Source organism: Anarhichas minor, unplaced genomic scaffold, assembly GCF_050575085.1.
Source record: "Anarhichas minor isolate MPS153535 unplaced genomic scaffold, ASM5057508v1 ptg000027l, whole genome shotgun sequence".
Lineage (NCBI taxonomy): Eukaryota > Metazoa > Chordata > Actinopteri > Perciformes > Anarhichadidae > Anarhichas > Anarhichas minor.
In genome coordinates this window covers 22,880,341-22,904,691 of record NW_027466473.1, presented here as the reverse complement: position 1 = coordinate 22,904,691, position 24,351 = coordinate 22,880,341, and the positions used below count along the sequence as shown (strand labels likewise).

Below are 24,351 nucleotides of genomic sequence, written 5' to 3'. Positions count from 1 at the left end.
GAAAAGATGATGTGTGCCGTTTTATTAGAGCAAATGACTACATGCCTGTGTCAACCTGTGTGCATTTCTTCATATCCCCCAGTGTGCTCGGTGTGTACTGTCGATCGGGCTGAATGATTCATGGCTTCTTGGTGAAGCTTCACATTAGTCGCAGTTTTGCGCTCAGCTGAGAGCGACCGCATCTGTGAGCTCATGTTTCGGCTGGTGGCAAGACGGGCAAGTTCAAATCGGGGGAGCACATCGTTTTGTCTGTCGGTCTGGTTTTTTTGTGTGTTGCTTTCCAAAGCATGAAGATGTGTGTGTGTGTGTGTGTGTGTGTGTGTGTGTGTGTGTGTTCATATCTGTCTCCGTCAGAGGGGGAGGCTGCTCTGCTGAATGTCATTCCTTTAATCTAACGGGTTTGAGTGGATGAATAATAATGGAAATTAATAGCACGCAGCACAGCTATGGGAGCAATAACAATTCAGAGAGACAGAACAAGATTTTCCACATCTTTCAAAACCATTTCAGCTCCCAGCAAACATCTGATGATACGACTGTCTGCACCAGTGCGGAGGACTCGGGTAAATTAAAGCTGCTGCTGCCACCTGCATCATTTTCATACGAACCTTTAACATCTGACTGATGAAGCGCTGAAACAGAGAAGGAATCTCTGCCTCGGCATTCGGTTGAGTCTGAACGTGTCCGAGTGTAACGTGTTGCTCTCGCCGTGCACAAAAACAAACAAGTGCTTCACGGTGTGTTTGTATCCGGCAACCCTTTTCTAGAGGTTTGTCCCTGTTGCTCTCTGCACGAGAGTCTTGTGATTGCAGGTTAATGTGTGACAGCAGTGCAGCTTCTCTTAGAGTTAATCCATGCAGAGCAGCATGCACGGGGGGCTTAGGCCATCTCTAATCCAGAACTGGACAGGAAAGGGGGGGGATGGTAGGGAGCAGAGACAGGTCGGGCCTGGCAGATGTTGCTCTATAACCTTCAACAGGCAACCAGGACTTCACCGAGAGGCATTCTCCTAATTTGTGCGAGCGGTGCTTGACTTCTGCAGTCAGATATGAGCTTTCAGGGTGTTTGCTCGTTGGCTTTGGGCAATCACAACACTGTGATTCCGAATGCCTTTGTTGGTGCAATGTGAAGTGTGTGGGAATTTATATAATCAACTGGAAAGTGACACTTCTGGGTCCCTCTCAGACTAATAGCATTCTGCTAAATCCAAAGCCACGAACGGCAGCCATTTCTTTTTTGTCGCTTTTCAAACTCACGAGGGAGTTGCTGTGCATTTCATACACGCTCGATTACTCTGAGCTCATTATGAAGGAATCCATCTTGGTGTTGCAGTGCTACATGCAAACCCGGGACACACTCTAGTCCAAGAGGTGAGATGGAGAAACCACGAGCTGCTCTCTACCTGTTGCTCTAATGTGCATGCAGTAGATCAAATTCAATATTGTCTGCAGCTGTGACTCAGGAGGTAGAGAGCGGCTCGTCCATTAGTTGATAATTATTGAGCCGGAGGAGGGGATAGTACTCAAGAGACAGAACTCTGAATTTCCAAGATTACAGTAGCAAATATACAAGAAAAATACTCACAAATTCGTAAGATTACAAAGTAACAAATGTACAAAAAAATCGGAGTTATATGGCGTATTAGGCCATTGAGGTTTAACAGCTGGAGGAGGGGAGTAATATTCTGAGAAAAAAACTCTAGATTAAAGTCTCAAATCTACAAGAAAGAAAAGTCATAAATTTACAAGAAAAGCATTCTAATATTAACAACAGTAGCTGCCTTTGAGTGCAGCCATTCAAAACAGGCACAGACATTTTTGCCTTTAGACGTGGTGGGACGACACAGAAACCCAGAGTGAAGCATCCTGCAGTCTTTAACATCACGCACACAACGTGAAAACAGTTTTAAAACATCTGGATAGAACACATCTTCTATTTCAATCTACTGATAACCGTACAGCTGTCTAATCAGCTGCGTCACATGATGTCTAACTGTGGTTGGCTATGTGCGACAGGTGTTGGGATGCTGTGGCATACAGTTACTGTAACTTTATCATATTGGTGTTGGTGCACAGTTACTAACTTACTTGTTTTCAGTTTATACAAACATCAAAATGTCCCAGCTCCTCTCTATCCTCCCCGCTAATAAGGCAATTAGACACAAACATCTGCCGGAGCATCATCTTTATGCTTTTACAATCACGTAAAGAGTCACCGGATGATTGCAACGTCAACTCCCCCCCCCAAAAAAAACAAAACGAGGACAAAAGAGGAAGGAGCGTCTTAGTAACCAAGGTAGCAATCAATTGTAAATATCGGTGGTCTGACTCATCTGCATGCTTATCACCTCCAGCTGATGTGACTAATGAAGGCAGGCACTAAAATAGATAAATAAGTAAATAACAAGTGGCTGTTTGGGTCTGATGCAACGCCCCAAATAATCCCAAGCTGCTGCTGCCGCCGAGGGAGTTTGAGAGGAGAAACATGAGGCGTATCAACAGAATACTGCAGCAGCAGTCTGCTTTAAGGAACGGCACCACAGACGCAGTTCTTTAGACCTGCTGCACATTGTGTAGCAGAAGTCACAGCAAGGCACTTTAACACGACAGGTGGCTCAGCATCGGTCACATTCACTTCTCCAGACTCGTTATTCTGCACATGAAGCTCAACAGTTACTCAGAGAGAGACGTATGCTTTTGTGTCTGTATGCGTTTTGGATTGAGGAGAAATGACTTGTTTAAAGAAAAGCTTCCACTGTTGCTCTTCATTTGCTTGTTAAAAAAAACAAACAGGAAAATAATTTCAATTTGATAAATACCCGACGGACAGATGAGTCCTGGAATATGCAGCAAGCGTCCCAGACTCCCACTGTGAAAGGATTCCTCTCTCTTTAAGATTCAAGCTGTGTTGGAAGACTTGCCGAAGGACAGCTGAAACCAAGGCTATGTGATGAAAGCCCGAACCAAAAGCCGGGAACACATCGTATCAGTTTTGCAGACGTAACAGTTCCTGCTGGCAACAAGCGTATGAGAATAACAGCAAATTGGAACTGATTTTATAACCACTTTACTCGTCTTATCAGCTTTGTTTGTGTATGTTCCCAACTGCATCTCATCTCGGTGGGTCAGTAAAGTTCGAACACACTTGTCGTGAGGCTGAACGGATCATTCCTCGGCCTCTTACAGACAAAGCCACAAACTAATTTCTCCCTCCCCGGCGGTTTAACGAGCGGCGCTGTGATCCGAATGGGAGAAAAGCAGCTCCAGTTTGAACCCGTTTATTTGACTTTCAGAAAGTGTAACTTTCTCCCCTGTTGGTGCATTAAATGTAAGAGGAAAGGAGCTCTCTTCTTCCTGTTGTTTGTGATTTAAAAGAGCCAGCGCTGCCCCAAATTGGCTCTTTACCGGTCCTGCGGGACTTGATCCAGTATCTGCATGCTTCCTCTTGGGGCTGGGGGGGGAGGGGGCGTGGGAGGGTGGAGCAGTGTGGGAGGGTGGAACGGTGTTCTCCCTCATGTACCAAATCACACAGGGATGTCTCAATCCTCGCTAAGAACCTGCCGGCTAATCTGCATAGCAGCAGCATTTTATGATTCATTGTGACTCAACCTTGATTTTAATTGAAACAGAAAAGTGCATCACCCACCAAGTGTCCCGGCTCCCCTGCGAAGGGTGTGTGTGTGGGTGGGGTAGGTGGGTGGGTGGGGTGGAGGGATCGAAACCAATTGGACATCCGGATCTCTGCCACATCAGTTAATGGCTGGTTTGTAGTGGGTGTGGAGGGCCACGGGAGGAATGACCGGTGTGACCCACATGACGGAGCAGGCTCTTGTGTTTCTGAGAGATAAGCCTCAGAGACATGTGTGTTGACGGGACGGAGGGGGGTTGGTGGGTAGTGGGGGGGGGGGGTTGTTTGGTAATGTATGCCCATGCAGGTCTCCCCTGAGATGTCTCGCTCTGGCAGTATACTGCTATCTCCTCAGCACAAGACTTCAGCTGCAGTGTTTGCTTATAGTTGCAGGGAGAGCAGGAGGGAACGGAGGAGACGGGTCCAGCAGAACAAAAGTCACTAAAATCAACAAAACTACATTTCAGATGTAGTTGTTATTGAGGATAATGGGGATTTATTTCTAGGATATTTCCCTGTTTTTAAATTATTAAATGAGTATGTTTACATGCATACTAATAATCCACTACTCCTCCGGATTTGATACGCTTCATGTAAACAGCATATTCTGTTTGGATATTCCCAGATAAACCTAATCCGATTGGAGCACTTTCCGATTTAAAGGTGCAGTGTGTAGGATATGGCGGCATCTAGTGGAGAGGCTGCAGATTGCAACCAACTGGAACTTCTCCCCGTGTGCCGTTGTCTCATAGTGGCGCTTCATTTACAGCTTTTACTTATCATCACGGTCTCTGAACATGAGAGACATGCTGGTTTTAAACTGTTCTTTGGGAAGAATTAACATTTAGAAGTCTTACCATTCTTGTTTAGAGGCTCAGGCTAAGCTGTTCACATTCCTCTTTTTGGAGAATGGCGTGTGAAATAACTCCTCCTGTTGAGTCTCTCTCCCCGTCCCTCCCCCGTGTGTGAAAATCTCACTCGAGTCGGGAAGCTTATCGGAATACACATATTTGATTGGCTGAGTAGCATCACATGATATGATTTACAATGCATGTAATTGGTCGGTGTGCTTCCTGGACCGCTGAACGAGGGCCGAGAAAGCTGGAAAAGCTGCGCCGGTTAAAATATAAATGCTCCGTCAAAATTAAATAATTCTCAATTATCTATCGGGTTTAGGTCCAGCGTCCAGATACAACGGCATCCAGGTCCAAACCCGGACCCACGGTCCGCCTATTAGTGACCCCTGCCCTAAATGTTACACACTCTTCCTTTAACACGGGTGGGATTTGTCGATATTGCTCAGGTTTTAGGAGCATTCTTTGAGAATCTACATCTCAATGGTTTTTACAGCGGTGAGCGACACACGGCCTCTTTCCTGTTTTTTATGGTCAGCTCTGTGCGTTGCACACAAATCAACTAACCAAAAGAAAAGCCCACATTTCTGGTTCGGAAGGAGAAACAAAGCTCAGTTTGAACATTATGAACGACTTATATATCAACAGGTTTTTGGAGATTCGCAAAAATATTGCAACTCTTTTCAAGGTGGTTGAAGGAATGAAAGTAAACAAGTCAGCAAAACCAGTCAACAGTGAAATTTAATTTCAAAGTTAAATCACTTTCTCACAAGTGTCCATATTAATTTGTCTCATATCTTCAATACAAACTATAAAAGTAATAGCTCCATTTTTCACGAATCCCCCATATTTAATGTTAAGCAGCCGCTTCAGCACAAACGTCCCTGAACTGCAGCACTTTAACATAAACTGCAGCCTATGCAATATAATAATGAATCAAAAGCTATCAAATAGTATTGAATTATCTTTCATTTAACATTTCTATTTAATAGGTGCTCTGTGTCTAATGACGATCAACGTTGTTTGTTTAGCACTTTTAGATGAACATCGATGACGAGTGTGGAGAGCGATGAATACGGATTTAGACCAGAGGACTTTTCCTGCACAGTCAGCCATCCTTTTATAATCTGTGCTAAAGTGTGAGGCCGCAATTCGCAAAAAAGCTGCGTTTCCTTCCACAGCCACAGGAAGGAGGAGTGCTGAGGGTGGTGCAGCAAACCCCCCATTATAAGCACCTGCAGTATTTTTCCACCCCTGCTTTTCAGATCCCTGTCACGCAAAATAGATTTTATTAAAAGTACCTCCCGTTCTGGGGCAGCCCAGAGAAGAAGAATTGAATATGTCTGCATGCACCACCCTGATTTACCTGAGGACCAATCACATGTTTTGTTGTCTTTTCTAAGTAACAAGTGCAAGTGCAAGGCTTGCAGTCCCAGATCAAAGGCTAAGTCACCAACACTCCATGCTAACTCTATAGCATGTTACACACATGACACCGATCATTCTGGTGTCTCTGATCAATGGGATAATCCCCCTGAAAACTCTGCGTATTCCTTTAAGGGCAGAAGAGGACGAAGTGTGTGTCGAGCCATCTGTTGCCTCTCTCAGACCAAAACCTTCGCTAAACAGAGGGGCGGCATCAATCCACTTCAAAACATCCCCTGAGCCTCATAATGCTCTGTTCAATGTAAAGAATGATTTCTTAGCACCGCCGTTCCCAGCACAGCAGAATCCTATCAAGAGTCTATCTGCAAGCTGTCATGCAGTCGTAATGACTCACTGTAGTTTCCCCGTGTTTCTGTGAATAAACCCCGGTGCTAACAAAGCGGGGGCCACGTGTTCAGCCTGCTCACATTATGGGTTATTACTACTGCTGCTGACTCTCAACAGGAGTGTTTTTAAGTTAGCAGCAGCGCTGCTTCGTCAGACCCAAACTCCGCCTCTGCCCTCCCTTCATCCCACTAAGCACATTATGTAATGATAATGCCAGCTATTACACGGATCCATTTGGCCTCTGGGGCTGCCATCGGTGGGGTGAAATTCAGTTGTTTGCCTTCAGTTTGTCTTATTCTGCATGCACGCGTTGAGGGAGTGCGTTTACATATTGGTGGTTAATACAGGGGGTAATTAATGCAAATGCTTAATCCACCTGTTTATTAGTTTAAATCACATGCATGTGGAGTGCCTCATCCCCTTCACTGAGGAGAAGTCACTCCATTTGCCTTTATTAAATCTGATCGCTTCTCAGCCCACGCCATGTGATGAATCAAAACTTGACTAACTTAACCACAACTGCAGTGAGTGGGCACTCGTGTCCACAGAGAGCTCAGGTCACCAGCATTAGATTCTTTTAGCCTCTCGTCTCTTCATCCTTTGGCGTAAAGTGTGTGAGTGTGCTGTGTGCAGTTTAATGAGGCCACAGTAAAGGATACGTGGGAACGAAACTTCAGGGCTTTCAAAGTGTTGCATCTGATTTTCATTTGTAGACAGTTAGTCCAGTAATTTACAGTTCACAAAACTGTGAAGAAAATGGCATATCAGACCGAAGATGTGTGATCATGTTTTTAGTTTATCTCTTCCACGTTAGAAGTCGATGGAGCCACAACACTGCAAAATTCAGTTAAAAGGGAAGAACCAGGTGTTATAACGTTAGCCTCAACAGCTTCACAATGTTAACCACATTGCTGCGGCATCTTCGGGAGCTTACACCTTGTGGCCATTAGGTGAACTGCAGCATACGGCTCTGCTGCATTTAGCCATGATGGTAGCTATATCAGCATCTGATCGAGCCCACAAAGCCTTAAGGGTCTCAAAGTCTGCAGAAAATTACTCCATCTGCGTGCTTACACCTACTGTAGAATAAACAGAACCACATACCATGTCTGGAATATACAGTATTACTATATCAAAGACATATTTTAATCCAATAAAAATCAGCAGAACAAACGTTTTGTTTAAGTAGGCTAGTGCTGCTGACCGTACCCGATTGGGAAATACTGCCCACCTCACCTCTCCACTGCTTTCAACCGGAGCACTTCAGGTTAAAAACAGACGGAAATCAATCGTTCCTGGAATTCTCCCCTGTGCATCCGGAAGGCCTCCTGATTGGACAGCAGCGCTGAAGAATACTTCAAACCACCGCACGATTGTTTTTCCTTTACATTTTGAAAAAAGATAAATAGTGTAATTGTAACTGGTTACCTAATCTGAAGTATTTTACTCTTTGATGTTTGAAAATATCTGAATATTTAAGCTGTGCATCTTTGCTTTTATACTACAGATGTGTCTGTAATATATAAATAAATAAACGTCTTTGTTGGGATTTTCTCAATGGCCCAGAGGGTAAGCTCAGCTATGATCGAAGGAGCTCTTTGTAAGTCAGAGCCCCCAACACAAGTTTTTCTTACTCGGCCAAAAAGGCTTTCTTCCCCCGAGTTCCTCTCGTTACTCCCCGAGAACATGCTGAACTCAAGTTCTTTCAAGGCTTCTGCATCCCACCGGAGCTGGATCGATAAAATGTCTGTGTCCTGCTTCTTTTGGACTCCTGGAAGCCACTTCTTCGTATTTATTTTTACCCTTTCAGTTTCCGCTCCCACACGGGGGGAAAACTCAATGAGCAGTACAATACAGCTCTGCTGTAGACGGACCGCCGACCACAATGTCTGGCCTCGGAGAGGAGTGTGTTGGGCTGTAAATGCTCGCTGAGCTCACCCGGACAAATACCAGCCAGGTGGGAGGATGTCCTTGTGTAGGCGTATTGTGTGTTTCCTTTATTGTCTGCTAAGGTTGATTTGATTTCCTTAGAGCGGGGGGGGGGGGGGGGGGGGGGTCCAGACAACTGCAGGCTTAAAGGTTTAAATCTCTGATCACACTGTAATAACGGTAGAGTAATCTCACATATTTCATGGTAATTTGATATACTATCCAGGAATAAGGTCAACATTAATGTTATATGCAGTTCATATTTTCGATAAATTTGTTTATGTTTAGTTATTGCTCGCCCCGATTTCTCAGATTTATAACCGATGGCTGTGACATTTAACCTGACCTGCCTCGTGGTTTATCATCTGAAAAAAGGTTTGGAAAAGGGCAGCTTATTTGTCAAGTGGTTGGACGAACCATCTGTCAATCAAATTCTTACCACTTGCCAGTTGTGAAAAGAGCGAAAACATCTGTTCTATTGAGAAAAGCCTTCAGAGCGTTGCTCTTCTGACGCTACTGATGCAGCATCCACGCTAACCTCTTCAGGAGCCGCCATTGTTGTCGTGAATGAACAGCTGCCTCTCCGTGTCGTCGCGACACGAACACGTAACTCACGCCCTTAGTTGCCAGTGAGCTCCTTACAGACCGCTGATTGGTCCGGACGAACGCATTAATTAAAGACCGACAGGATGGATCCTCGTGGCAAAGCGAGAATCACATAACACCCTGAGGTAAAGCCACTATGTGTGGAATCATGTGATCAGAGCATCTTTCTAATTATTCTGATGGCACATGTTTGTGTTTGGAGGAAAGTTATATAACACCAGTGAAAACTGTTTCCATCCACCAGTTTTTATGGGTATTTTTTTATTGAAAAATTATTGCAAAAAAAAAAAAACTTACGCTTGGCCAAAGTTATTGTATCAATTAAAGTAAAATTTGACAAAATCAATTTTTTTTTATATGCAGATTTTCTGGAAATTTGGTTAAAATGTGCAGTACATTTGACTGGAAACCTAACATACAGTATGTGTTGATATTATGTGGCTATTAGATTATGGTATATTGTATTAAGTTGATGTTTTGGCAAACTAAGACTGATTTAAATTGAGAAAATATATAATTCAGTTAAATTTTTCAATTCCATTTTATTTGTAGAGCCTAATAACACGAATCACAAATTTGCCAGAGAGTGTTTTACAATCTGTACAGCATATACTCCGTCCTTGGACCCTTGCATCGAATAAGGAAATACTCTTTACATTTCAGTGTTTGAATAATAGTGTATATTATGACATGACAGATTTGTTAAAGTTAAATGTGAGAGTAAAACTCTCCAAGCAGCCGTTCTGAATCCGACAAAGCAACATCCCTCCATTAGGCAGATAGGGTGGATCTAATATCACAGCGTTACAAATCAAGCGCTTCTCAGAGTATCGCGTGACATTTAATAGTCTTGTTGAGCATTAAAAGCGTATTTAGTATGCACACTGGGTCTCCAATGAAATTCATCAAAATATCCCCACAGAGAGGCTTACATAAAGATCCATGACTCGTCCGCTTCTGGCAACCCCACAAAGTAGCAGAGCTTGAGTCATCTTTTTAGGGAGCCACATCTCTGTAAAAACTCTAAGAAGGCCCAAAAAATTACATTTCACCATGAAAGTTTACTTGTATCAATAAAATGCAGGGGCGTTCTTCATGCTTTACAGCCTCTAAACCTTCACTTCGTGTGAGGAGGGAAATGAGGAGGAGTTGTAACTGTACCTCACGTCACCGGAAAAATGTTGGTGGAAGAACTTCACACAGTATGAGCTTATGTTATGAATCCTCCACACAATTAAGGTCTCTGTTATTTTAATTCTACTTGGAAATATAAAATGTAGCTTTTCTTTTGAAAGGAGTTGAACCTAAAAGGAAAAGTACAGATCATACAAAAGCACGTTTTCTAGATTTATTTATTTCGCATTTAAAGCCGCTTTTTAGCACAGTTTGTCCAGCAGTGCAGTCGAAAACGAGGATAAATTGACCCTGCAAACATTGACTTATTTTCTTTTGCATATTCACGTGCATGCTGCAGGTGCACGCTGTCCTTTGGTCACTAATGATACATTTACACAGTGACGAGCGACTTCCTTTCAAATCCCACTAAGTGCATTCTTATCAGCTTGTTGAGATTAAATATTTGACTACGGGACTCAGTTAGTTCCAGCTGTTCTCTCTGCTGCTTCATATTCACTCGTCTTGACTTTCATTGATGGAGGGATGGGGGAGTGGATGGATGAGTGGATGGATATATGGATAGATGGATGGATGGATGGACGGGCGGAGGGATGGCTGGCTGAATGATTGGATGGATGGATGAGTGAATGGGTGAGTGAATGGGTGAATGAATGGATGGATGGATGCATGGAAGGAAGGATGGATGAGTGGATGGATATATGGATAGATGAGTGGATGGGGAATGGGTGAATGGATGGATGGATAGATGGATGGGTGAATGGGTGAATGGAATCAATGGATGGATACATGGAAGGAAGAATGGATGAGTGGATGGATGGATGGACAGACAGACGAATGGATGGATGGATGAGTGGATGGACGGACTGATGGACGAATGGATGGGTGAGTGGATGGATGGATGAGTAGATGGATGGTCCATGAGTAGCAACTCTGTAGCGTCGCCTTTTCATTATACTTTTGAGGCGTCTGCAGTGTTGCCGTCCTTTATTCACCGAGGCTTGACGTGATAACGAAGCACAGTTCTGTAAGCCCGTCTGCTATTCTCCCGCGCATTAGCAGGAGCAGTCAACTTGAGTGTGCATCATAAAAACAACATCAATAATCCTTTAAAATGTAAATCCCCATCCTTGAGTGCAAACACAATCCTTGTATGTGCTGTGACACTGAGTGAACGTTTGATGGAACATAGCATTTGTTGTGGGGGTGCGCCATGAAAACATCACTCAATCATACTATAATGCTCTGAAAGTCATCCATTCTTCACTGCATCTGATCACAAAGTCGTCTGTAGAACACGCTTTTTGATATCTTCCACCATTTCAAGCTACTTCAAGGCATTTTACAGTAAAAGGCCACCACATGAAACCAAGTAGTGTGTGTGCTGTGAACCACTGGGATAGAGAATGGATGGTTACAATGTCCCTATTGTTCTCCAGCCAAGTGAGGTCAAAGCACCGTCACAGGGATCGGCCACGACAACAAGGGAATAGGAGATAAAATAATAGATATCACCATGAAACTTCCCCAGTTCTTTACTTACATTAAGAACAATATTTTTTGTATCAAGTTTTCGGAAATTGTATGTTTAAATATGCAAATGAAGTGTAGCATATGGTCATTTGGAAAATCAGAGCCAGTGTGCGGGCAGTGGGGAGAGAGTAGTGAAGCAAGAGAGAGAAAGCGACGTCGAACTTGCCAGAGAGAAGAAAGTAAGTTTAGCGGCGAGGATTTCAGATGAATGTTGCAGTTTGTGCAGAAATAAATGATGCAGCTCCTCAAAGCTGGGGACGGGTATTGTTAGGATTTGATCGATACTGGTACTCTTATTGATACTGATTATCGGGTCGGATTTTTTAAATATATTTGTAGCTAAAAAATTGGCAAAGCGATTATCTTTCATTGATTATCATGTTCTCCTGATCCAACTCCGTATGACATCACTAGCGTTACCTGACGGCTGCTCCACAAACAGACTGATGTTCTCTTTGTTGGTCACATGTTGTGATAAACTGCTGCTGTTTCCTGTCTTACTTGTGAGGCTTTTATTGTGTTTGAGACGACCAGAGTTCTCAGCATCTACTGGAGTCAAATGTTTTCTTCTCTCTGATCATGTTGTGAGTCTCACACTGTACTGAGCCGGAGACAAAGACAGAGAGACAGAGAGACAAAGACAAAGACACAGAGAGAGGACGTTTAACACGAGGACATCTCACTCCAGAACTAAGAAAGTACCGATAGCAGAACCGCTAACTACGCACCTTATCGATACTCTGGGTTTTACTAATTTAGAACCGGGTTTCGGGGGGCATCCCTACTCAAGACCAACAGAGGTTTCCCATGTTTTCTTTTCCAGCCCTGGAGACCAAAACAACAGGGTCCCCTGTGTTTGATTTAAAACCACGATTGGGAAGCCAAGGTTGGTTTGTCTGTTCTGGGTTACTGCAGAAACATGGCTCTTTAAGGAGGACCCACTCGGTGTGTAGATATAAACGGCTTATTCTAATTCCAACTTCTATTTTTAGGTGATCATACACTAAAGAAAACGCTTATTGATTATTATATTGGTTTTCTGCCAATAGATCCCCATAAATTCTACACACTGTTCCTTTAACAGGAAAGCAACGTAAGAACAAAGTGGGTTACATCCGACGGTCGGGTTTCTCAAAATTGCACTTAAATACAACATTTGAGTACTTTGTTACTTTCCAACTCTAAACTTTAACATACAGAGTGGGGAAAAGGCCTGCATCTCCATGCTCGTCTCCGCTGGATTAGCGTTTGTTGTCATCCCACCAGGTAGAAATCTGCATCTCACTGTAGAGTGTAGCAGAACAAAAATCCCACACGGTGCTGAACAATAGTTCAGCAGGCAGCATCAGCGCACCATTTCCAGGAATGTGAGTTTCAAAGGTTTGATTCCCTGCAGTTTCTTATCTTTCTGTGTGTGTGTTCTGACTCATGATGTCTCTGCAAGTTTCTTTTGCATTGTTTGTTAGTCGTAAACGTACAGTATCTCCTGCACAAACAAAACCAACTAAGCACAAGTATTTCATCCCGTCTTCAGCAAGTTTTTAGTTATTGATTGAGAGATCTGAGAAAACCCTCAGTGTTCAGTGGTGCCGGATTGTTTTTTCCAGGCGGCGTGGGTTGACCGCTCTCGGACGTCTGTGTGGCTAAAAGTAAAATAACCATCAGCCAAAGACGTATCACTCCTCACAGCAGTCTTTAAATATCAGAGTACTAATCGCCTACCAAAAGGAGTGTTTACAGAGAAGAGGGCCAAAATGGAGATGGGAATGCTGCCTCACATTCTGTAGGCGGCGGAACTGACAGAACGATAAAAATACATACAGAGTATGTATACAAAATGTGTCAAACAGCCTGAATACTATACCAACGTTGATGCACAAACTCAAATTTTCTCTTATGTAAACCTCTTCATTCAACAAAGTAGGATTAGAGAATTGGTAATATGCCGTATGTTTTGAATTGAAACAGCCAAAAGGATTAATTTTAGACCATTAGAGAATTAAATCTACACATATAGTACAGGGCACGTTACTGCAGAACAGCCTCTTCAGCAGAAATCAATATTTGTAACCAGCACAATGCCTAACCGGGGTATTTTCCACCCCCTGGAATGACATTAAAATTAACAAAACCCACAGATATCAAATGCGTTTAGAAGACAATTAATTGTATAATTGAGTCGAGAAATTAAGTTCTTTCATCTCCTAATGCAGCCATCGAGCTTTCTCAAAGTCAGAGCCTCATTACGCTGAGGTTCAGCTCTCTTTCAAATGTGCGGACGAAGAACAACACTTGGTGCCATCAGCGATAACATGCACCGAGGAACTACACACGAGCTGTGCGTGCAGCACATACCAACCAGCTGATTTTGCCTTCAAAGCGAATCAGGCTTTGGCTTGATCCGGTGAGCGCTCTGACGCAGGAGAAGCAGTCGATATCAAGAACATGAAGTGTGATAAATAAAGAGTGCTGCTTGGGCGCTTGAATCATCCGTGAGTTCTCACTCGGGGTAAAGTACTGAATCAACCCTGCGCTGACCAAATGTGTCTTTATTTGCTACCGATTGTATCCCTGCAATATAAGATGTAGGCGTAGTCGGTGCGATGTCACCATTTGGTTTGTGGACAATGGTTTTGAAGCCTCAAGTTAGGCATTTTGGTCGTCGCCATCTTGGTTCTTGGAGCCACGAGAGGGTCGAACTACTTAAAGCCGAGCGCTTTTTACAACCAGAGGAGTCGCCCCCTGATGGACATTAGAGAATGCAGCTTCAAGGCACTTCAGCATTGGCTTCACTTTCCAGAACCAGAGGTTGCCGCCATTGGCACAAGTTTTGGTTTGTAGAGAAATGAGAGCCATTTCATTCTGTGCCACGATGGCTTGCACTGTTGCAGCTGACCACAGTCTTTTCAATACAAGTGGGTGCTTAAGTATTAACCCTCCCAGATACTGATGTTCAAAGCAGCTGTTTTTGGTGATATTAGTCATGATATTTTCTTCAAGAGAGCAACATTTGTCTTTCTTTTTTTATGGATGAGGAGAACGTTAAATTACCGCTCACACTGCAAAAATCAAAAGGTATACAAGTAAACAGATGGGTTTTTTAAAAATTAGATTTTATTGAATTCATGATTCAACAGACGTGTTTTCTGTATTTTATTGTTCTCCAGCTTATTCTTCTCCCCTCTTTGGTGCTCTATTAGTCTGAACAAAGAATCAGTGTACTTTGCAGCATAGTGTTTTTGTGAAACACCATTTTCCCATTCCCCCCCCAGCCCCCGAACTCCCTCTGTAGAGGTTGCGGTTTCTCTGAAAAGCTCCATTTGTATAGATCTGAATGCAGTTTGATCGGATTCTGCCGGCTCTAATGAGTCGGCAACACCTTGGTAAGCTGCCCCTTGATCCCTCCAGAGATAAATTTATACTTAACAACAAATAAGGTCCAGCGGCAGCTCGATGGTGCACAGTCAATACAGTGCACGGTGGCTGCAGAAATGGAAAGAAGGATAGATACACATCACAGGTCTGCATTTGTCTCTGTTTTAAGGCAGGCTGGAAAAAGCCAGAGTGGAGTGTGCTTAAAGATGAATTGTTCATACGCAATATGTGCTTTGAACCGTCCACACGATCCGTTAAGGTTTCTCTGACTCAGAAATTGAACGATTGGGTGAAAGAATTGCATTAAGTCCTCTAGTATTTCAGTCAGCCAGTCTATTGAAGGTGCAACCAAACCTGATAACAGAGCCGCCTCGCAATGGGAGGCTCAGGTACAAGTAGGGTTACAGGCTGATTGAAGCCACCTACAGGCTGTATGACATTTGAAAATCAAAGCAAACTCTCACGGCAGCAGTACACCGGGGCTCCTCTTTGTTTGATAAATGTTAGATTGAGTTCCAGGAAAGGTTAGTAATTTTATTACAATTTGATGCATAATTGATGAAGGCCCATGTTCACTTCCCTTGTTTAGATTTTTTCCATTGAACGGATAATTCCTGTGTGTGCTCTATCGACCCAGAACGTTTAGTTCTCCTTCAAAGTGGGGCACGTGCCTACATGTACCAGGATGCATTGCATGTGTCCTCACTGTGCCCCGACCGTCACTCCAGCCAGTAGCTGGGAAACACAAGACATTTCAGCTTTTCTTGAGGTGCTGCAGCATTTATTTGTGCACAAACTGCAAACTTCAAATGATATCGTCACTACTAAACCGCTCACAGCACATTTACGTCTCTCTCTCTCGCTCCACTACAGACTCCTGAGTCCATATGCACCCACACACACTCTTACAACAACCAGGCAGTGTTTGTTCTCTGCAGCTCAGGTCCTTGAGGATCCCTGTCGGCCATATAATCCCCGCCTCGACCTCTCTCCACTGCATTTCTTCAGCCATATATTCTGGCTTGAATAATTACGGCTGAATATTGGAGTGAGACAAAAAGAACAAAACCTTGTCCACAGCATCATCTGGCACGTCATTTTTGCGCAGATTGCAATACAAGTGAAAAGAACAAGGAAGTTCTGTTTTTGAGTGACTTCTAGAGCAAGGCGCCCCCGGCTAGCAGAGAAGCCCAACCTGAAACAGCAGCCTGTAGTTCCTCCTAATCCCCAACTACGTCACAGTCACGTCAAATGACGTCACTGGATGCAAGAAGGAACAGCAGATTTTGCAGCTAAAAGAAATCAGCTCAGTCAAATAGAGCCGCACACACAGAGGTTTTTGACCGGTATAGCTCAGAAATCATTACTTTCATCCGTTACATATGTCAGTTCAGCATTCAGTGTGATGTAGTATATGTTCATTTGTAATTTGCCTGACTCACTGACTGTAAATAGTCGTGGTATCCCACCACCATGTGCGTCTCCATTGTTAACCAGCTCAAACTACAGAATAACCATACGATTTGTCCAGATGGTAAAAGACGAATCTGAACGTGGTCACAATGGTTACGGCGGCTCCAACTGCTCTGAGAGTCAATCTGGAGGCGACAGATTTGAATCGCAGACGCTCACACAGGACGAGATATCATGTGCCGACTGTTCACGTTGACCTGCTTTATTGTGCAGAGACCAGTGCAGACTCGCCGTGCTGTTAAAAATCGAATATTCTGGCTGAACCGGAGTTAGAATCAGCTCTCATATTGTGTAGTGTGTTTCCTGGCCAGACAGACGGGTCTTTATCCAATAAGAGATTGACCAAGATTCAAGCTTTGGGAACCAACTACATTTGAATGAATTTTAACTGCCAAAAAGTTGTTTTTTGTTGCTAAATTTTATATTTATTAAATGGCATCACGTTTTCAAGAGGCAGGTTGTGAGAAATCCCATTCAGCTGGTGTTTATCCTCCATTATCTTACTTATCTATAACATTTGTGTTGACGTTTGTTAGCTGTTATTATTGACTTACTAACATTTATAACTGCTGATTTGGCTTACAAATATACAATTATATATTTATATTATCACCCAACCCAAACCCCCAACTTGTTGTTAATAATGGCTTATAACTGATCCATAAAACATTAGTACATGCTTTATTATTAACCTTTAATAGAACCAATAGCTGCAACTTGTAATTGTAGAGGCACCTCATTAGAAAGTGGTGCCAACATAGCTGAACATGTGCGGAGGGAGGGAACGATTGCTATCTCCTAATATCGAGGCCGTCTCTACAGTCAGGAACGTGAAAAGACTGAATGAGCATTTCACAGCGTGCAGCTGACTTGTCTTGCTTGAATGCCCTCCATGATAAAGCCCATGATGCAGGGTTCGCCTATCTATGAATGTCTTATGTTGTGTGCACTGTCTTGCTTGTATTGCCGCTGGTGTGGCGTGTTTATTTCCTGGATTTTCTTATCAATGAAGGCACCATCTCCACAGGCTGTTTTTTCTCTAGCATTGCTGGTGCACCGCTGATGGTCAATATTCCTTGGGTGGGTGGATTTTCAAGCAGAAACGACACATTCTACAATCTATACCCAATCTGCTCTCGGTTGGGCCTCACTGAGTTTTCTATGTGGCATTTAAACTTGTTTTTTAGAAAGACAGGGAACATTATGAGACCGAGACAGAAGAGTAAGAGGGGGAGGAGGGCATGCAGTGAGGTCCAGGGCTGGACACAAACCCAGGATGTCATGTTTACATCCCTTCAGGCACCCAGAATGCCCTCCGAGTTCAACACACTACCTCGAATCCTCTTTGGAAGTCTGACCATGGATCGTTTCAAGCTTCACAAAATGCCTAAAGCCACATTTAACGCTTTAAAAGCAGCACCACATGGATAAAGGTTAGTTTAATGCCAAAGCACATTTTTAAACATCAAAATACATTTATTTCTATGGGTGCCAATGGGTTGGAAGCACACAGCTTTGGTCTATACATATGTCAGTTACAACGTTCGCAACGAAACACATAGAAATGTCTGCCACTCTGACCATCCTGCTACATAGATTTGAATGGGAATGTCGGCTCTTTTCCTATTCTATTTTTATTATTGAAACCCACTGAAGATTCATTTAAATTCCTGTCAAAGAATGTGAGATTTAGGGTGCAAGAAGTGATTGGATTTTCAGGAAGTGTTTACATTTCTCATCGGGTCAGGTGGAGTGTGCCTGTAGCTCTTAACTTCGAAGACCACATTTACCTCTTGGCCTTTGAGCGATCACTCTCTTCTTCCTCTCTAGAACCTTTATCCTCATCTGCTTCCTTCAGACTGCTCTACCTGATTTAGAATGACTTCCTCGTCCACATCACTGTACTCCTCTCACTCTGGGGAGCACAGGGATGGGAGTGTGTGTGTGTGTGTGTGTTTACACACCATCAAACATACCAGTGGGGCTGACTTTGACTAGCAGTGTGTGTGTGTGTGTGTGTGTGTGTGTGTGTGTGTGTGTGTGTGTGTGTGTGTGTGTGTGTGTGTGTCCACAAAGTGTCTGGTATCAGACTATATTGAATTGATTTAAAACACTCCTACCTTTCATCACTGTTTTTACATGCTATTGGTGTAGGGCACAACACTTGAAGAACACTGCAACTTTACATGCGTGATTCAAAGTGAGATTGTAGTCCACTGTTTAAAGTAAGCTGCAGTCCTGTTTGTGATCTCGGTAGCATTAAACTCTCTGTGTAACTGTTCCTCCACCTCAGCTCAGCAGGGTCTTGAAGGGACAGTATGCGGGATATGGGGACATCTAGCATCGTGGTTGCAGATTGAAACCACAGACAGTGTTTGGTTTGTCCGTTCTGGGCTACTGTAGAAACATGGCGGTGAAACATGGCCGGTTAACGAAAACACGGCTAACGATTCTTAGCTTTAGGTGATTGTAACAAACATAGTTATGATTAGTACATTTCTGTTAACAAATCCCCTGAAATGCTACACACAGGCCCTTTAAGGGAATTTCTAGTAAAAGCAGTGTAACTTTGAAGGAAACCAACTCGGTTTTTCTGACTCAGACAGCTGAAGCCTCGTATTAGAGAATAAGAATGCATTCTTAGTCTCCCATCACTTACATTGGAATGATCTATAAGGAATCAAGCTTTGTACGGCCTGTACAGACAAAAATGAACAATTTCAGTGATCAATAATAAAATAGACTTGATCAAAAATTAATCTTTGCTTTTACTGTCAATCAGTGAAGTGAGAATGTCAAGTGCTGCGACATGAAAACAGTGCGAGTGCTGCTTTAGTACAGGATGTGAGGACTGTGTCAGCCAGTGTATCCACTGTTGCCCTCTACATGTTGTCAGAGATTGTATCTCGTGGCGGACGGTGCCTGCTTGGTGCAGATTCAATCACCGACGGCTCCATCTTCGCTGTGAAGGCTCGGTGAACAGCGGCATCGGTCAAACGGCACACTGCTCTTCTGCTCCCACAAAATGGGTCGCGAGGATAAAAGCAATTAGAGGTTACTTATTACTCTCTTCCTGGCTGTCTCATCCCCTCTGTTGTTCACAATGAAAGAATAATCTTTTGTTTCTCTAATCCCTTCCTGATTTCTCACTTTCTGGAAGATGAATTGTGCTATTAATTGGAAGTGAAATGCTGAACATCCTAATGAGCCCCCGCATACATTTTGTTTCTCGTGCTCATTTTTCACGAGCCGTAGCATTTTTTACATTTAGCCCAACCGGTCATTTCCAATTAATCCCGGGGCTCACTGTAATTGGATCCCACACCCTGACCGTCAGAAAAAGAAAATCCATTATTTATTCGCTTTTTTTCTTTCTCGCAACGTCCACTTTGCAGCCTGTCTGTCGCCTGCTTCCTGCCAATAAAAGGCCTCCCATGGCTTCATTTATTACAAGTGAGGTGAAAAATCCTTAGTAATTATGAGTCATGTCCTCAACCTCCCCCCCCCCCCACCAGATTTTTAGGGCTTATACTCAGCCAACACCCAGCGGACGGTCTGATGGACCAAACTGCTGTTTTGGTATCTTCAAATTAAATGAAACAGGAAGTGACGGCAACCTGAATGACACATCCTTCCTCAGATTGTGAAACATTTTTAACAAAAGTAATTTGGAACACTTTGGGCACTAAGATGGATACAATCTTTTAAGTTAATTTACATGTCTTTGCATGTGCTACAACCATTCATATACAAACACAACTAGCACTTATATCCCATATGTGAGCAACTTACAGAAATCAGTCCGTGTATCAGTGGTGAAAATCTTTTACAGCCCTGCAGAAGCACTCAGCAGGCCTTTTCCTGCTGGCTTCTACAACACAGTATCTCACCATAGACTCCTGCTGGCTAACATAATGTAATCCGTCTGTCTCCTCCTCTCTACACTCGCAAGACTCACACAAGCTTTGTCCCCTTCGCATTTAATCAAAAGACACTTAAAACAACCAGCGTTCCTTTTTCTTTTCTTCCCCCCCCCCCCCCCATCACTGCACACACTCACTGACGGGGCTCATGCACACACCTTCTTCTTTTCCTTCAACATATAGTTAAGAAGAAATGAAGAGCTCTTAACATAAATTCCAGCCTGGTGGTAGGTATAGCAACAGGTTTAAATGGGCACTGTTTAAAATACATTCTGCTCTTAGTCATCCATCCTCCTGAGTGGGTTCTAGTTGAATCCCATGCAATATGAAAGGGCTCCTGGTAGAACATCCTGAGTGGGTTCTAGATGAAACCCTTTGAATATAAAACTGTCCTCGGTAGAACATCCTGAGTGGGTTTGAGATAAATCCCTTGGAATACAAAAGGGTTCTCGGTAGAGCCCCCTTGGTGGGTTCTGTATGAAACCCTTTAAATATAAAAGGGTTCTCAGCTCTTGTTGGCACCATTAGAAAGTGGACAGGGATCTGAGTGGAACCATTACACCATAGAAGGGTTCTCTGTAGAGCCTCTCATAGGGGTTCCTCGGTGTAACCTTTCACAGACGGTTCTGGGTAGAACTCTCTGAAAGGGTTCAAGGTGAAAACTTTATAAAAGGTTCTACCAGAAACCACAAAGGTTTCTCCTGTGGGACCAGCTGAAGAACCCTTTATAATTATAGTTAGCACATCTATTTCTAAAAGTGTACCAGAATAATAAACTATATTCAACTCATATTCCTGGTGGCTGGAAGCGTGTGACCGGAGAAGCTGGGCTCAAATTGAATGCACTGATTTGGGAAAACCAAGCTTGAAATCATTATCAGAAGTAAGGTTTGATAAATATCTGCATTTTAGACCGCTTCCAGGTACTCGGATACAGAACACAGATGTAAATGCAAAATCTCTATTTCATAATTCTGAGAAAACTAAATTAAAAATGGATAAATGTTCCTTCATTTTATTTTTGCTTCATTTTATTGTTAGGCACAAGTGTGCGTCTTTTCCTTCCTTATTTCAGCAGCGCCTGCTGCTTAATGGAACGTGCCAGGTAAAGAGGAACACCCATTTCTCTGGGTTATGAATTTAGATAACCAATTAACTTCATGATTTCTCTAGAGGAAGCTGTTTCAAGCCATCAGTGATGACACACTGCTGTGATTGAGCAGGCAGAAAACTTCAAATTTTGGTACAATCAAGTGTCTCAAACTGTGACCCGAGCAGGAGTTCATTGCCGGATGATTCAGTCGAGACAGTGATTCAGTGTTTGCTCAATGTATCAGCTCCTGACCTGGCTGTGAAGCAAGCCAGCTCAACCTTATGTTACATATCGTGTGTTGATATCAGACCTTCTTCGACTGTTAAAGGACCACACTGATTATATCTCTTCAACTACAACTTTAACATGTCTTCTGGGTAGACTCTTAAAACTTTTCACAACACTTAACAGTACATTTGTGCCCAAGCTCCATTACTGTTGTATAGTTAAGAGTCTAATTCATTTTCATCCTTCAAAGCTCAGTGTTGCAGGAAACACTAACCGTGTTTCTGTACGTATTTTATGCACAATTTGAAGTATTGCATTAAACAGCTGTATGGAAATAATTGGGAAAATGTCCTGAATTGCTCAAAAAAAGTTTTTACTGTTGCTTGAGGTTATTTGTGCCTTTGTCAAAAAAGAGTTGGGATATGGAAACACCTTTGTGAATAGACTCTGAAGTAGCGAACATTTAACTCGCTGTTTTCACTCTGTCTCCTCGGATATTGTCGTAACGTGCAAAAACATGGCTAGGTGGGTTCTATATAAACCCTTGGAATATAAAAGGGTTCTTAGTATAACCCCCTGAGTGGGTTCTAGATGAGATCCATTGAATCTGAAAGGGCTCTTCTTTGAACCCCCAGGGTGGGTTCTAGACAAAACCCTAGGTAGAACCCCCTGGATTGGTTCTGGATGGAACCCTTGGAATAAAAAACATTTTCAGCTCTTGTTAGAACACTTAGAAGGTGGATATGTTCTGGATAGAACCTGCAGAGAGGGTTCTGGGTGGAACCATTACACCATAAAGGGGTTCTCTGTAGAACCTCTCATAGGGGAACATTTACTTCACCTGACTGATCAGCTGTTGTCACTCTCAGTTTCTCGGATATTGTCATAACGTCCAAAAACATGGCTGGTCGTGGCATGAACGGGTACGCGTGGACCGATGAGGAGACCAAAGCATTCTTTGGTCTGACACACTGTATCCGTTTGACAGAACTCAGCACTGTTAACCCCCCTTTAATAAAACATTTCCTTTAAAGTTTAATAGAAAACCAAATCCTTTGATTCGTGAGCCACAATCTCTTGCATCCATCTGCAGCTTCCAGGCCTCAGAACGTGTTATCATAGAAATTGCAGATTACCTGCATATTTTGTGGTTGTCACATTACAAACCCAGCGCTTTTCATGTTAGGCTTCTTTTTGTGCTACATTCCCACAATTCACAGCAGTTAATCCAACCTGAATACTGCATTAAATTAGCAACTCTTTCAAAGTGTTGCTGGGGTGATTTAGATTTGGGGAAAAAAAAAAAAGAGTAAAAATGCTTTGAATTCGATCCTTCTCACCTCATGATTTGAGTTTACTGAACAGATGAAAGCAGTGTTGGTGGATGCTACTGCCTAGCCGCGGTGTGCATGATGGGAGGGCAAAGGGAACAGCATTTCTTCAGGGAATTGCTGGGCTGCAAAACATGAGCATGCAAACTGGGGAGAGGAACCAAATTCCCCTTTCAGATTGCAGAGGCACTGACAAAGCTAAGTCCAATCATCTTCTGAGAAAAATGGGGGTCAAGGGTCAATCAAACGATCAGAGGGAAGGGCACTTCTATGCTGTCATTTGTCCTGAATGTCACACAGCAATATGGCTTTTTTAATAGGAAAGCACAACAGACGAAAAAAGGGACTGTTTCACATTTTCTCACGGTGGCCTTGAGGAGGGAACACTGCCTGCTGTTTTCAGCTTGTGTGGAAGCGCTTCAAAGAGGTTGGAGGGGAAAAAATCAAGATGTTCAGCCTCGCTATTCACCGGGCTTATTTCATTGTTCAGTCAGAAGTCATTGACGGACATGTTAAGGCCTGGGAGGGGTTAAGAGTGAAGATGAAACCTTTCATTAACCTTCAAGTATCGTAAGAATAACATCAGTTCTGTTTCAGGGGAGGCTTTACCTGAATAATTGATGCAAGAAATGGAAATGTAATCTTTAAATAATCCTGCAGTAAGCCTTGGAAATGTTTCGCTGATCAACAAGATAAGCTTATTTAGCCACATAATGACAGCAACAGCCCAGTGGAGCCACAATGTGAGGATGATCACAGAGTGTGTCTCTACTTTGCCTTCGCTCACTGCAAAGAATTACCGCTATTATTTATCTGTATTTTCAATATAATCATGGCTGATGTTCTTCACACATTCACTTTTAAGTCCGTTCCACTTGTTTCAAAGTCCTCAGTGAGCCAGTGTTTCCAAAGATTTGTCCAATTATCTGAAGCCAAAGTTAGATGGGCGAAGGGTCAATCAAATAATCAATCTGAAGGACACTTGCACACTTTAATTTTGCCTGAGGATCACACCTGAGGAGGGCTATTGCTTTTTCAACACGAGGGTTTTTCTGAAGGGGCAATTTCGCATTTTATAACAGCGGCCTTGAGAGACAGACCAATTCAATTTGATGGCTCCTTTTCAAAGCTCTGAGGAGTGATGGAGAGCTGTGGTTGCCCTGTCAGTGTACACAGACAGGATGTTGGTGGTGTTTGGTCATATTATTTCAGCCATCCATTACCTTACGCTTATCTGGGGCCGGGTCGCGGGGGCAGCAGGCTTAGCAGGGTATTCCAGCTGTCCCTTTCCCCAGCAATGTTTTCCAACTCTTCCTGGTAACACCGAGGCATTCAGGCCAGATGAGACATATAATCTCTCCAGCGTGTTCTGGGTCTACCAATGGAATTCTAACCAGTTGGATGTGCCCAGAAAAACCTCTAAAGGGAGGAGTCAAGGAGGATCCTGATTAGATGCCTGAACCCCCTCAGCT

The 24,351-nt window shown here is 43.2% G+C and overlaps 1 protein-coding gene across 1 annotated transcript in view; it reads left to right on the top strand.

The window, feature by feature from the left end:
* Window positions 1–24,351, top strand: part of doc2b (double C2-like domains, beta) — a 100,360-nt gene that overhangs the window by 752 nt on the left and 75,257 nt on the right. The window lies entirely within an intron of this gene.